Genomic DNA, 13,798 nt, shown 5'->3' on the forward strand with positions numbered 1-13,798 from the left:
CTGCTGCCATCTTTCTTTCAGAATGGCTGCCCGTGCTATTCAATCATGTATTATCAGTGCCTTAGGGAAGGAGGTGTCTTTTTGTCCTCTATTGCTATATAATCAGGGAGCAGATGGTACATAATACATCTATTACTACATTCCTACTTCCCTAAGCTTTTGGATTTTCCCCCTTCTGTATTATGTTAGAGATGTTCTCATATTTCAACTTCACTGAATGTTGGCAACCATTTAGCCCAGATTTCAGTCAACAAAGCAAACAAATTATTAGAGCGGATTTAACATATTAAATTCAGTCTCTGAGAAGTATGCCAAATCATCAAATTTGGCCTCATCCAATTATGCATTTTGTACTCTTTCAAAATACATCCTCAGAGTTTATTCCCACTCATATTCTGCAGGCTGCCATAATATGCATCAGCAAAATCTGAGGACTTTTGTTCTAGTAACAGCATTTCTCCCTTTATTATTCCTTAGCCATCATAATGGTAACTATTTCCAGCAGTGATTAACCTTTGGGTTATTTCACCATTCTCTTCTTGCTTTCCAACATCATCTATTTCACCAATTTATTATACAAAAGTCCCTGTATTTGATGTACTTGTTGCTCATATTTCCTGGCAGGACACAGACTGAGTTATAGATGAGCATATCCAGATTTGATTTAGGTCATACCTGAGTGGTCTAGTGGTTTTCTCCACTTTCTTCAATTTCAGTCTGAATTTGGCAATAAGGAGTTCATAATCTGAGCCACAGTCAGCTCCCAGTCTTGTTTTTGCTGACTGTATAGAGCTTCTCCTTCTTTGGCTGAAAAGAATATAATCAAACTGATATCGGTGTTGACCATCTGGTGATGTCCATGTGTAGAGTCTTCTCTTATGTTGTTGGAAAAGGGTGTTTGCTATGGCCAGTGTGTTCTCTTGGCAGAACTAAATTAGCCTTTGCCCTGCTTCATTCTGTACTCCAAGGCCAAATTTGCCTGTTACTCAGGTGTTTCTTGACTTTCTACTTTTTCATTCAAGTCCACTATAATGAAAAGGACATCTTTTTTTGGGTTTTAGTTCTAGAACGTCTTGTAGGTCTTCATAGAACTGTTCAACTTCAGCTTTTTCAGCATTACTGGTCAGGGCATAGACTTGGATAACTATGATATTGAATGATTTGCCTTGGAAATGAACAGATATCATTCTGTCATTTTTGAGATTGCATTCAAGTACTGCATTTCAGACTCTTGTTAACTATGATGGCTACTCCATTTTTTCTAAGGAATTCCTGCCCACAAAGTAGATACAATGGTCATCTGAGTTAAATTCACCCATTTCAGTGCATCTTAGGTCAGGGATTCTTAGAATGTTGATGTTCACTCTTGCCATCTCCTGTTTGACCACTTCCAATTTGCCTTGATTCATGGATCTAACATTCCAGGTTCCTATGCAATATTGCTCTTTACAGCATAGGACCTTGCTTCTATCACCAGTCCCATCCACAACTGGGTGTTGTTTTTGCTTTGGCTCCATCCCTTCATTCTTTCTGGAGTTATTTCTCCACTGATCTCCAGGAGCATATTGGGCACCTACCGACCTGGGGAGTTCATCTTTCAGTGTCCTATCTTTTTGCCTTTTCATACTGTTCATGGGGTTCTCAAGGCAAGAATACTGAAGTGGTTTGCCATTCCCTTCTCCAGTGGACCACATTCTGTCAGACCTCTCCACCATGACCCTCCCATCTTGGGTGGCTCCACGTGGCATGGCTTACTTTGAGTTAGACAATAGTTATGACTACAGCTTTATAATTAAACAGTGGAAGTGAGAAATAGATGTAAGGGACTAGATCTGATAGACAGAGTGCCTGATGTACTATGGACGGAGGTTCGTGACCTTGTACAGAAGACAGGGACCAAGACCATCCCCAAGAAAAAGAAATGCAAAAAAAGCAAAATGGCTGTCTGAGGAGGGCTTACAAATAACTGTGAAAAGAAGGGAAGTGAAAAGCAAAGGAGAAAAGGAAAGATATACCCATTTGAATGCAGAGTTCCAAAGAATAGCAAGGAGAGATAAGAAAGCCTTCTTCAGTGATCAATGCAAAGAAATAGAGGAAAACAATAGAATGGGAAAGACTAGAGAGCTCTTCAAGAAAATTAGAGACACCAAGGGAATATTTCATGCAAAGATGGGCTCAGTAAAGGACAGAAATGGTATGGACCTAACAGAAGAAGAAGATATTAAGAAGAGGTGGCGAGAATACACAGAAGAACTATACAAAAAATATCTTCATGACCCAGATTATCACAAAGGTGTGATCACTCACCTAGAGCCAGACATCCTGGAATGTGAAGTCAAGTGGGCTTTAGGTAGCATCACTATGAACAAAGCTAGTGGAGTTCACGGAATTTCAGTTGAGCTATTTAAAATCCTGAAAGATTATACTGTGAAAGTGCTGCACTAAATATGCCAACAAACTTGGAAAGCTCAGCAGTGGCCATGGGACTGAAAAAGGTCAGTTTTCATTCCAATCCCAAAGAAAGGCAATGCCAAAGAAGGCTCAAACTACCGCACAATTGCACTCATCTCACATGCTAGTAAAGTCATGTTCAAAATTCTCCAACCAGGTTTCAGCAATACATGAACCGTGAACTTCCAGATGTTCAAGCTTGTTTTAGAAAAGGCAGAGGAAACAGAGATCAAATTGTCAACATCCACTGGATCATTGAAAAAACAAAAGAGTTCCAGAAAAACATCTATTTCTGCTTCATTGACTATGCCAAAGCCTTTGACTGTGTGGATCACAATAAACTCTGGAAAATTCTGAAAGAGATGGGAGTATCAGACCACCTGACCTGCCTCTTGAGAAACCTGTATGCAGGTCAGGAAGCAACAGTTAGAACTGGACATGGAACAACAGACTGGTTCCAAATAGGAAAAGGAGTGTATCAAGGCTGTATATTGTCACCCTGCTTATTTAACTTATATGAAGAGTACATCATGAGAAGCACTGGGCTGGAGGAAGCAGAAGCTGGAATCAAGATTGCCGGGAGAAATATCAATAACCTCAGATATGCAGATGACACTACCCTTATGGCACAAAGTGAAGAAGAACTAAAGAGCCTCTTGATGAAAGTGAAAGAGGAGAGTGAAAAGGTTGGCTTGAAGCTCAACATTCAGAAAACAAAGATCATGGCATCTGATCCCATCACTTCATGGCAAAAAATGGGGAAACAGTGGAAACAGGCTGACTTTATTTTTCTGGGCTCCAAAATCACTGCAGATGCTGATTGCAACCATGAAATTAAAAGACGCTTACTCCTTGGAAGGAAAGTTATGACCAACCTAGATAGCATATTAAAAAGCAGAGACATTATTTTGCCAACCAAAGTCCATCAAGTCAAGGCTATTGTTTTTCCAGTGGCCATGTATGGATGTGAGAGTGGACAATAGGAAAGCTGAGTGCCAAAAATTGTTGTTTTTGAACTGTGGTGTTGGAGAAGACTCTTGAGAATCCCTTGGACTGCAAGGAGATCCAACCAGTCCATCCTAAAGGAGATCAGTCCTGGGTATTCATTGGAAGGACTGGTGTTGAAGCTGAAGCTCCAATACTTTGGCCACCTCTTGTGAAGGGCTGACTCATTGGAAAAGACTCTGATGCTGGGAAAGACTGAGGGCATGAGAAGAAGGGGACGACAGAGGATGAGATGGTTGGATGGCATCACCGACTCAATAGACATGGGTTTTTGTGGCTTCTGGAGTTGGTAATGGACAGGGAGGCCTGGTGTGCTGTGGTTCATGGGTTCGCAAAGAGTTGGACACAACTGAGCAACTGAACTGAACTGATATCCAGTTTGAACAAATTGAAATGAAACTAATTTGGGATGTGCTAAAGTAGTTTTAGTCTTAGTGATATTGTTTTTATTGTTTACCTCTAGAATTTTATATTTTGCTAGGCAAATTAATGCAATGACAATATTTTAACCATGATAATGAAATTTATTTTATTCATTCAACTTACCATCATAATTCTGATTTAAAAGGTTTATTTTTCATTATTAAAAAGTTAAACATTAAACATTTTTTAATGTCTCATATTTTGCTTATTTATATTTCTTTCAAATTTCTAGTCATTACTTCTACTCTGCCCTTTGGATTTGAATAGATGAAACATGCACAAATTACAGGCAGGCACAGATATTGTCTAAAATCTTATTTGTTTTTCTTTCATAGCTCTCTATATTCTAGATTGCTTCCAAGGAAACATTTCAGCTTATCAATTAAAAAAAATATCTTATCCACTTAACTTAAAATAAGTTTGTATTATATAGTAGTAGAAATTTCTGATCACAACTTCCCCAACTTGCCATCTTCTTGAGGAATATTTATTCAATTATTTACTTTTTAAGTGACAGAAATGTTTTGGAACTAGACAGTCTACTGTGAATGTACTAACTGTCAGGAGCTCAGCTGAGCCAGAGAAAGTTGAGGTGCCAGGCATCAGTGTTGGGGATAGAAAGATAGACTGGATTTTCTTCCCCTAGATAATCCTTCAATATAGTTGAAGATATATATACTATACCAAATCTCACAAGTAAACTCCAAAAAAATCAGTCATCAATAATAAGAAAGCAATAGTATTCATAAAAATCTATGTTGAGTGCCTAGCGAAGAGTCTGAATAATTTTAGGCCAAAAATGTTAAGTATTGCATAAATGAATATTTATTTGGTAGAATGGATGCAGCCACAGTTTTGGATAATAGGACATGAAAATTATTAGATAATTTAGGACAAAAGAGCTAAATGTGCTTAAAGGACAAAGATGGTCTTAATAGAAAAGTGGCATTTATGTTAGAACAAGAGAGATAAGGGAAAAAATGGCAGAAGTGTTGGCCTTGAAACATTCGCCATGTGGATGGGGAAAACAGAAAAGAGACAAAGTATAGACTCCCTTTTGAGGACTGATGCATTATTAGTGTTTGCACAAATGAGTCTATTAAATCTTCTATCCATTAGGATCTTATGCTTTATAGATTTTCTAGATAGTCCCATACATTGTATTTCTCTGATTTTTTAAAAATTTTTCTGAAATCCAAGGTATTATATTTTATTCTATGGTCATTCTTGACAAAAAATATACAAGCTATCTTTTATTAAATCAACACTTTTTGGTTCGTTTCTTTTTTTTAATTTTTTTTATTGGAGGCTGATTATTTTACAATATTATATTGGTTGGTTTTGCCATACATTGACATGAATCTGCCCCGGGTGTACATGAGTTCCCCTTCCTGAACCCACCTCCCACCTCCCTCCTCCCTTTATCCTCCCTCTGGGTCATCTCCGCACACCAGCCCCGAGAAACCTGTAACGTGCATCGACCCTGAACTGGCGATTCGTTTCACATATGACAACATACATGTTTCAATGCCATTCTCCCAAATCATCCCACCCTCACCCTCTCCCACAGAGTCCCAAAGACTGTTATATACATCTGTATCTCTTTTGCTGTCTTGTATACAAGGTTATCATTTGCATCTTTCTAAATTCCATATATATGCGTTAGTATACTGTATTGGTGTTTTTCTTTCTGGCTTTGGCTTACTCAACTCTGTATAATATGCTCTAGTTTCATCCACCTCATTAGAACTGATTCAAATGCATTCTTTTTAATGGCTGAGTAGTACTCCATTGTGTATATGTACCAAAGCTTTCTTATCCATTCGTCTGCAGATGGACATCTAGGTTGCTTCCATGTCCTGGCTATTATAAACAGTGCTGCAATGAACATTGGAGTACATGTGTCTCTTTCAATTCTGGTTTCCTTGGTGTGTATACCCAGGAGTGCGATTGCTGGATCATATGGCAGTTCTATTTCCAGTTTTTTGAGGAATCTCCACACTGTTCTCCATAGTGGCTGTACTAGTTTGCATTCCCACCAACAGTGTAAGAGGGTTCCCTTCTCTCCACACCCTCTCCAGCATTTATTGCATGTCAGTTTCAATTGAGTAACAGAGTTAGCAGTTCTGCTGCTGCAGTTACTTGTTATAAACAAGGTCATTATTGGCATTTGGTCAGTTGATTCATCTTTGCTATGAGGAACTTGCCAGAGACCTAGAAGACAATCTGCATTCTTGGCCTCTGTGCACTGCTTGTGTTTCACTTTTTGCAGTCCTTATAACCTCCAAACTCATTTATTTGCAAACAGTCCCAGTCACTCAGACTCCAAAAAATGGGAGTACCATTTCACTTTTAAAATAAGTAGGGAAGTAAATTCATACATGTTTTGATATGATTTTTTAGTAGTAAATCAATTTAGCTGAGCATTTTTACCTACAGAAGGACCCTGGCAGATACAAAAATTTGCAAATGTTCAGGTCTCTTTTACAAAATGGCTTAGTAGAGTTGCACATTTCCACAAACCCTCCCACACCCCACATATAACAGTCCCTTCCCTCTATCAGGGATGCAGAATCCATGGATAAGAGGGAAGCTACTATACAACTTTGTGTTTTCTTGACATACACTTTTAAAATAGGGTTGGGGTACTTGGTTGTCCAGTGGTTAAAAATCCACCTTCCAATGCAGGAGATGCGGGTTCTGTCCCTGGTCAGGAACTAAGATCACATGTCACAGTGTAGCTAAGACCACGTGCCCCAATTACTGAGACCATATTAGCCTATCTATATTTATTTACAAGACAATTTAAAGTTAAGAGAAAATTAATCATAGCCTTTTTCAATGAGAATAATTTTAATGCTCATTTAGCTGATTTTAAAGATGACAAAATCTTAAATAAGCATTTATCTAATGCCATATTATATCCATTAGAACCATCCTGTTCATTTTTGAAAATAGTTTTATAATTGTGTGAATATTGTTTAAAGTATTCACATTCTTTGGAATATTGCAGATAACTCTGTTTTATTTTAGATTTTTTTATGTATACACTAATAGCATCTTATCTAATTCCCATAGTGCCTTTTGAGAACTATCCTGTATCTCCATCATATTTCTTTCTTCTACATTAATACTACATTTTTTGCTTCGTTTTATTTTATAAAACTGTTTCATCTCAGCAGTTTTTTGCTTTCTCCTCAGATTTCACCTTAAGGCCTTTTTGAGCAATAGAGTTTATTTTGCCAATCGATAACTTAAAGTTTTCATAAAAAGTACTCTCTCATCCAGGAGCTCATTGCTCTGGTATCATAAAAACAAAAATCAAAAAAAAAAAATCCACTTTTTTTGAAATAATGTGTCATTAAAGTCATTTCCTATATCATTTTTTATTTTTCGAAGTCATGATCATAAATTTCAGTCAGTACCCTCAAAGTGCTTTAAAAAGTTCAACAAAAAAGGCTTACAAAGCCCAAAATTAATACCCAGAGATACATTATGAACCTTTCATTGTTTTATTATCTTTAGAAAATAATCAGATTATGTAAGTGCATCAATACATATCTATTATATTTTCTATTTTTTATATAAAGTTAATTTATAAGCATAAGATGTATTAGGAACATACATAAAGTAATACCCTGATTTCAATATTTTGATGATATTTAAGATATTTACTTTCTAAAAAATAGCATAGAGTTTCCCCAAAATATGGAATGAATTAATTCAAAATGGTGAGTAATTTTGCTTTGTCAAAGGAGATGGATCATCTAATATCTATTTGGTTCCAGTTAAAAAGCTTAGAGTTATGTGGCTGTCACAGTTTTCCTTATCTAATATTGTCCTTGTCTTATAATTGTTGTAGGGGAGAAAAAAATGAGAAAAAATAATTTCGCCTCCACTTTTTTTCAAGTTTTCAGCTAGACTCCTGTAACAAAAGAGAAATTAACAAAAGAAAAACAAACAAAAATTTACTATCGTGTATACCTCATGTGAACCTGAGAAATATCCACAGAAAATTAGTGACTTCCAGAAGTGGCTTAGAATTCAAACTTAAATGCCATCTTAATAGGTTAAGGGGAGGAGGATGTAGGTCTCTTCAGTTCAATTCAGTTGCTGTCACGTCCGACTCTTTGTGACCCCATGAGTCACAGCACGCCAGGCCTCCCTGTCCATCACCAACTCCAGGAGTTCACTCAAACTCATGTCCATCGAGTCAGTGATGCCATCCAGCCATCTCATTCTCTGTCATCCCCTTCTCCTCCTGCCCCCAATCTTTCCCAGCATCAGAGTCTTTTCCAGTGAGTCAACTCTTCGCATGAGGTGGCCCAAGTATTGGAGCTTCAGCTTTAGCATCAGTCCTTCCAATGAACACCCAGGATTGATCTCCTTTAGAATGGACCGGTTGGATCTCCTTGCAGTCCAAGGGACTCTCAAGAGTCTTCTCCAACACCACAGTTCTCTTAGAGGAGAATAAATGATTTTTAGGAAAGTTGACTGGACTCTAAGAAGAGTAGGTGGGAGTTATGATTATTTAAAGAGTCTCTTTGAGTGTGACATTCATTTCTTGTCTCCTCTCCTTTAAAAAGTTAATCTTCTGTAGGTGATGAAACTCCTGGGGAGGGATTTATGACAAATTAGTTCCTTTTGCAAAATCTGTCTTTAAGCAGATAAGGGATATTCAAAGAAATCCTTTCCCTGTGTTTGCAATGTTTAAAGTGCCTACAACTCAAAGTAATCAGTGTATGAAAGTGGCATATTTTGTGAGGGCATGTCTTGACAGACATGTTTTGGGGTGGTATACTCTGCTACCCTTCATAGTAATGTGGAAAGTACATGATAATGAAAAGTTTTTAAAATTCATATTTAGAGAGATAATAGCTGATTGCCTAGCATACGTAAATATAATTCATGCGTGCATGTGTGCTTAGTTGCTCAGTTGTGTCCGATTCTTTGTGACCCTATGGACTGTAGCCACCAGGCTCCTCTGTCCATCAAATTCTCCAGGCAAGAATACTGGAGTGGGTTGCCATTTCTTACTCCAGGTGATCTTCCCAATCCAGAGATCTAATAATATGTGTCTCCTGTATTGGTAGGCAGATTCTTTACCACTGAGCCACCTGGGAAGTCTAATGTAATCCATATTTAATATTATATTACAAAATTCATTGAAAAAATCTAGAAAAATAATAATGATTTATATTTAAAATAATATTTGTACTACTTTTACATTAATAATTCTTATAAAACTTCATCTTATGGAATATAAGTTACAGCTGTCTTAACTGAAGTTCAAACTTTGGGAAAAATCTGATAAGCATTTACTTATTACATATAATAAAATATATAATTTGTGTACAGCCCTAGTCAGCAATGCTTTAGATATTTTTACTTTTGCTCTTCTGTTGTGGTGATATAATCATTATGTTAAAAGGCTGCAAACCAAATGCAAAATGCCTAGCCTTTCGAAGCAAAGACATTTGCAGACCAACTTCATGCGTTTTACCTCCTGATCATAGCTGACTAGGTCAGTCTCCTGTTTGAACTATCTCCAAGAGATTACATTTTTCCCATGGAGGACTTGTGTTTGGCCTGAAGCAAGCTAATAAACCTAACTCAGGTGAACTATAGGTCTGTTCTTGGTGATCTTTGATCTGTGAACGTCAATAGATCACTCAGTCATCAAGAACTTAAGTGCTGGGGTTGACTTCATGCTTCATGCACTCATTCACCCTGTACTATGAGAGAAATAGATTTTTTTCCCCTTGTATTTTAAGCTATGAGGTTATTGTTTCTACTTGTAGTAGTTTGTGTGTGTGTGTGTGTGTGCGCACGCACGTGTGCACACAGTTGCTCAATTGTGTCCAACTCTTCCGTTCTGTTCCATCGCTCAGTCGTGTCCGACTTTTTGCGACCCCATAGACTGTAGCCTACCAGGCTTCTCCGTCCATGGGATTCTCCAGGCAGGAATACTGGAGTGGGTTACCGTTTCCTTCTCCAGGGGATCTTCCCGACCCAGGGGATCGAACCCGCGTCTCCCGCATTGGAGGCAGACGCTTTAACCTCTGAGCCACCAGGGAAGCCCGTGTCCAACTCTTAGCTTAACCTATTTGTGTATCTGTGTGTATATTATATATAAAATATATGTATATTTATACATATAATCCAAAGGTGAGCAACTCATTACTTGATCCTATTTCTTAACAAAATGAATAAAACAAATTCATTTCAAAGTCCTTTTAATTCCTGATACCCTGGCATTTTGGGTATCAAACCAAAAGACACAGAAACAACAATCAAAATAACCCCCGAAATATATATAGAAAAAAGGAAAATTGTCTCCTGTGTAAAATGAGTAAAGTAGAAAATATGTCTTAAAAAAGGAACCAACTAAATGGAAATTATTATTACTTACATATTGTTCTTAAGGTTATTTTTTTTCTCAACATATTTTACACAATCAATTTTAATACAGTTTGGAATTTTTATCTTCATGTATAATGTCATTTTTAAGATCTTTCATATTTTGGCAGCTAGGTTATACAAACAGCATTTTTAGTGTTTCAGATTATATTTTACATGAATTCATCATAATCTACCGTACAGTTTTTCCATTGTAGTCTTTTGATTGCTTCTCATTTGTCATTATGTTGAATATTTGAAAATTTTTGCACATATGTTTTATACAAATTATCACAAAGTAGAGTCTCAGGAAGAGACATCATTGAATGCACACATGTTAAAGCTATTGTTATGTATCACAAAACTACTCCTCAAAATTGTTACACTAGTTTATATCCAAAGTTGTGGATGATAGTGCCTGTTTTTCCATATCTAGACTTCTGCTGATTTTGTCATTTAAAAATGAGAATAGAAAGAAGTCTTTGTGTTCACTTATGTTTATCCTATTCCTGGCAGAAAATAAGAGCTAATTAAATATGTGAATTAATGAAAGAAATTTGATTGCTATTTTATTTTTCATTGATCTCATTGTTAATTGTTTTTTCTTAAATTTTTACAGTCATTAGCATTTAATTTTTTAAAAATATTTGTTCTTATGTTTACCCAGTTACATTGTAAAACAAAGATGATCATGGAAAAAAGTGAGCTCAGAATTTTTTATTGTCAGTAAATAGAGCACATATTAGAGAAAAAAATTCATTGTGTAGTTTTGCCAGGGTAAAATTCAAGGAATTGGTAGATACTAAAAAGAAGGGGGGATGACTCATTAAGGATTAAAAAAAATCGAAATATGTCAGGAGTCCATAGTTCTGTACACAACTGGTTAAAAGAAATATCATTGCATTTTGATCAGAGGATGTCTACAGTTAGGTCTGGAAACTGTAGCACAAAGGTCACATGAAGTACATGGTTCTTCCTTAGTTATGGCAAGTTACAACTAACTGGGGTAAAATACAACATCCAATTTGGAATTAGCATCAGGCAGTGCTAATGTAAGTGAAGGCTTTATATAATAAATTGGATTTTTTTCATTGGTTTTTTTGAATAGTGGATGCTTGATGTATAGTAGGTATTCAATAAATGTTGTGGCATAACCAAATAAATGGATCATTTCAAAAGTAACCATATTTCAATTATTTAAGCAAGAAGCTGTAAATCTTTTGAGATACTTACATGGATAGGATGCCAGCTAACCAAGTCTAAGAAAACTCAGGAAATGAAGCTTCCTCATGAGGGCAAGAGGAAAGGTTCAGAAAATACAGCATCTGTCTCAAAGTGAGGACAGTTGCCTTTATTCCTGTTGCCACAAAGCTGCAGTTGTTAATTTCCAGCTTAGTCCAAGCATTGTTGACTGTAGATTCAGAGTTTTTTGAGAGATGGCTAGCTTGGGGAGACTCAGTTCCACTACCTGAAATCTAGTTATACAAGTGAGAAGGAAAGAGAGGTGCAAACCTGGTCTTCTTGGCTTCCCGACTTACAGGCAGCCAAAATGAATGGCTGTTCCCTTAAGAATACAGAGAATTCAGAGTAATTCCATTCTACTAAAAAAAAAATTCATAATAAAAATAGGCTGGATATTTGAGAAAACCACAATGAAAATAAAATTGAAATGTTCATTTTAACATGTCCATAAACCATCGACATGTTAACTTGTTAACATTTTAAAATATATATTAAATACTCATTTTAATAGATTTAATCCTTTCAAAATCAGACTCTGCTGCTTCTCTATAAATTTAAATATATCTATGTAGCTCAGAAAATAAGATATTACAGTTTTTTCCATGATTCATATTTAAATGTAGTAAGTGATTGATATTTGTTGATTATTACTTGTTCTAATATTTAATCTACTCCATGGATATCCATATTGTTACATGAAGTCAATTCAATGAAATTCAACCATTAATTGATGCATCCATTTTACATATATAATAAATTACTTTAGTACATTGTTACTTTTGAGCCTTTTCCTTATCCTAGGAAAGTTCCCTTTTCTTTAGGATCTTACAGGTTTTTGCCTTTTGTTTTTAGCTCTCTTTTTGTCACATTATTTTCCTTATATGTACTACTCAGATATAATAAGTTGAGAATTATTTCTCTCTCCCCATCCAATTTATATAAATCTTTTTATTCTAAATGTATGCATGTGTGTGTATACACTTTACATACATACATATATTTGGGGAAAATATACATGAAATTAGACATAATAAAATACATCATGGTTTGTTTGAAAATTATTTTTATAGAGATATATTTATTTCTAAAGATAAGCAGGATAGCTTTTTATACAGCAGCATTTTAATATTTCTTCTGAAAAAGGATGAAGAAAAAAGACCCCAAACATAATTCTGACAGCCACTTGCACTCTAAAAACCACTTGCATTATCTTATTTTGTATCCAAAATGGATATTTATGAAAATTTAATGCAGATAATGAAGCACAGCATTACACTCTATCAACGAGGACACCAATCATGTGTAAAAATATGTAATGAAAGGACTGCAATTTAATGGACTACACAAAAATAACAGTCTTATCCTTGCACTTAGCCTGGTTTCCCATGGAAACAAGAATAATAAAACTACAGTGTGTTCTCACACTCTAGGTAGCAAATAAAAGTTAAATAACAATTATTATTATTAGGCTATCAGTCAGACTGTCAGTCCCTGTAATGTTAATAACTTTGGCCTTAGCAGCCAGTTTCAGCAAAGTTTACAATGATCTGGGTCTCAGTGCTAAATTAGAATGTAAAACATCAAGAAAATAAAAGCAAATCTATCACAGATGTACAAAGAACAACTGACAAAAGGATATTAGGAACTTAGCCTTTATTCTTCATTTTGCATTATGTATAGATGCCAAATTTTGAAACAAATTGCATGCATGCCCTTTCTTTTGCAGATTATGTGAACCTTTCTAAAGATGCATATTGAAAATAAATTTAATAAAATACATTACCCTTCTAACACATTTGCTTCCCATATGAACTATGCCCAACAAATTCATTGTATCTGCCTGAGTAATACATTCTTCAGTCTTTCTACTGAAGTTCCCTATACCATCTTGTTGACTATCTTGTCACAGCTGAAATCACCTATGACACCATTTTTTTTTCCTACTCATTTTGTTGTTTCCTTGACCCATATCAAGACCATTGCCTGTCACTAATTTTCAACAAAGTCCATGCCATCAGGTAATACGTGTCTGCATCCTTGTGAAAAACCTCATTCATGGTCACTTCTCAATGTCATCTATTTATTTAAAAACAACTTTGTATTTTCTTTCTCAAGTTTTTTGTCATCTCTTCTTATTAGTATGTAACAATTACCATAGGGAAAAATCTAAAATATCAAAATATTTGAAGATTTTCATCCTCATCACTCATTAAATACTTTTAATAAAATTTCATTTATCACCTAACAGTTAAATCTACAAATTATATTTTTATAACAA

The sequence above is a fragment of the Moschus berezovskii genome, chromosome 13 (assembly GCF_049115385.1).
Source record: "Moschus berezovskii isolate FMDL1 chromosome 13, NW_MosBer_1.0, whole genome shotgun sequence".
NCBI classification, from domain to species: Eukaryota; Metazoa; Chordata; class Mammalia; order Artiodactyla; family Moschidae; genus Moschus; species Moschus berezovskii.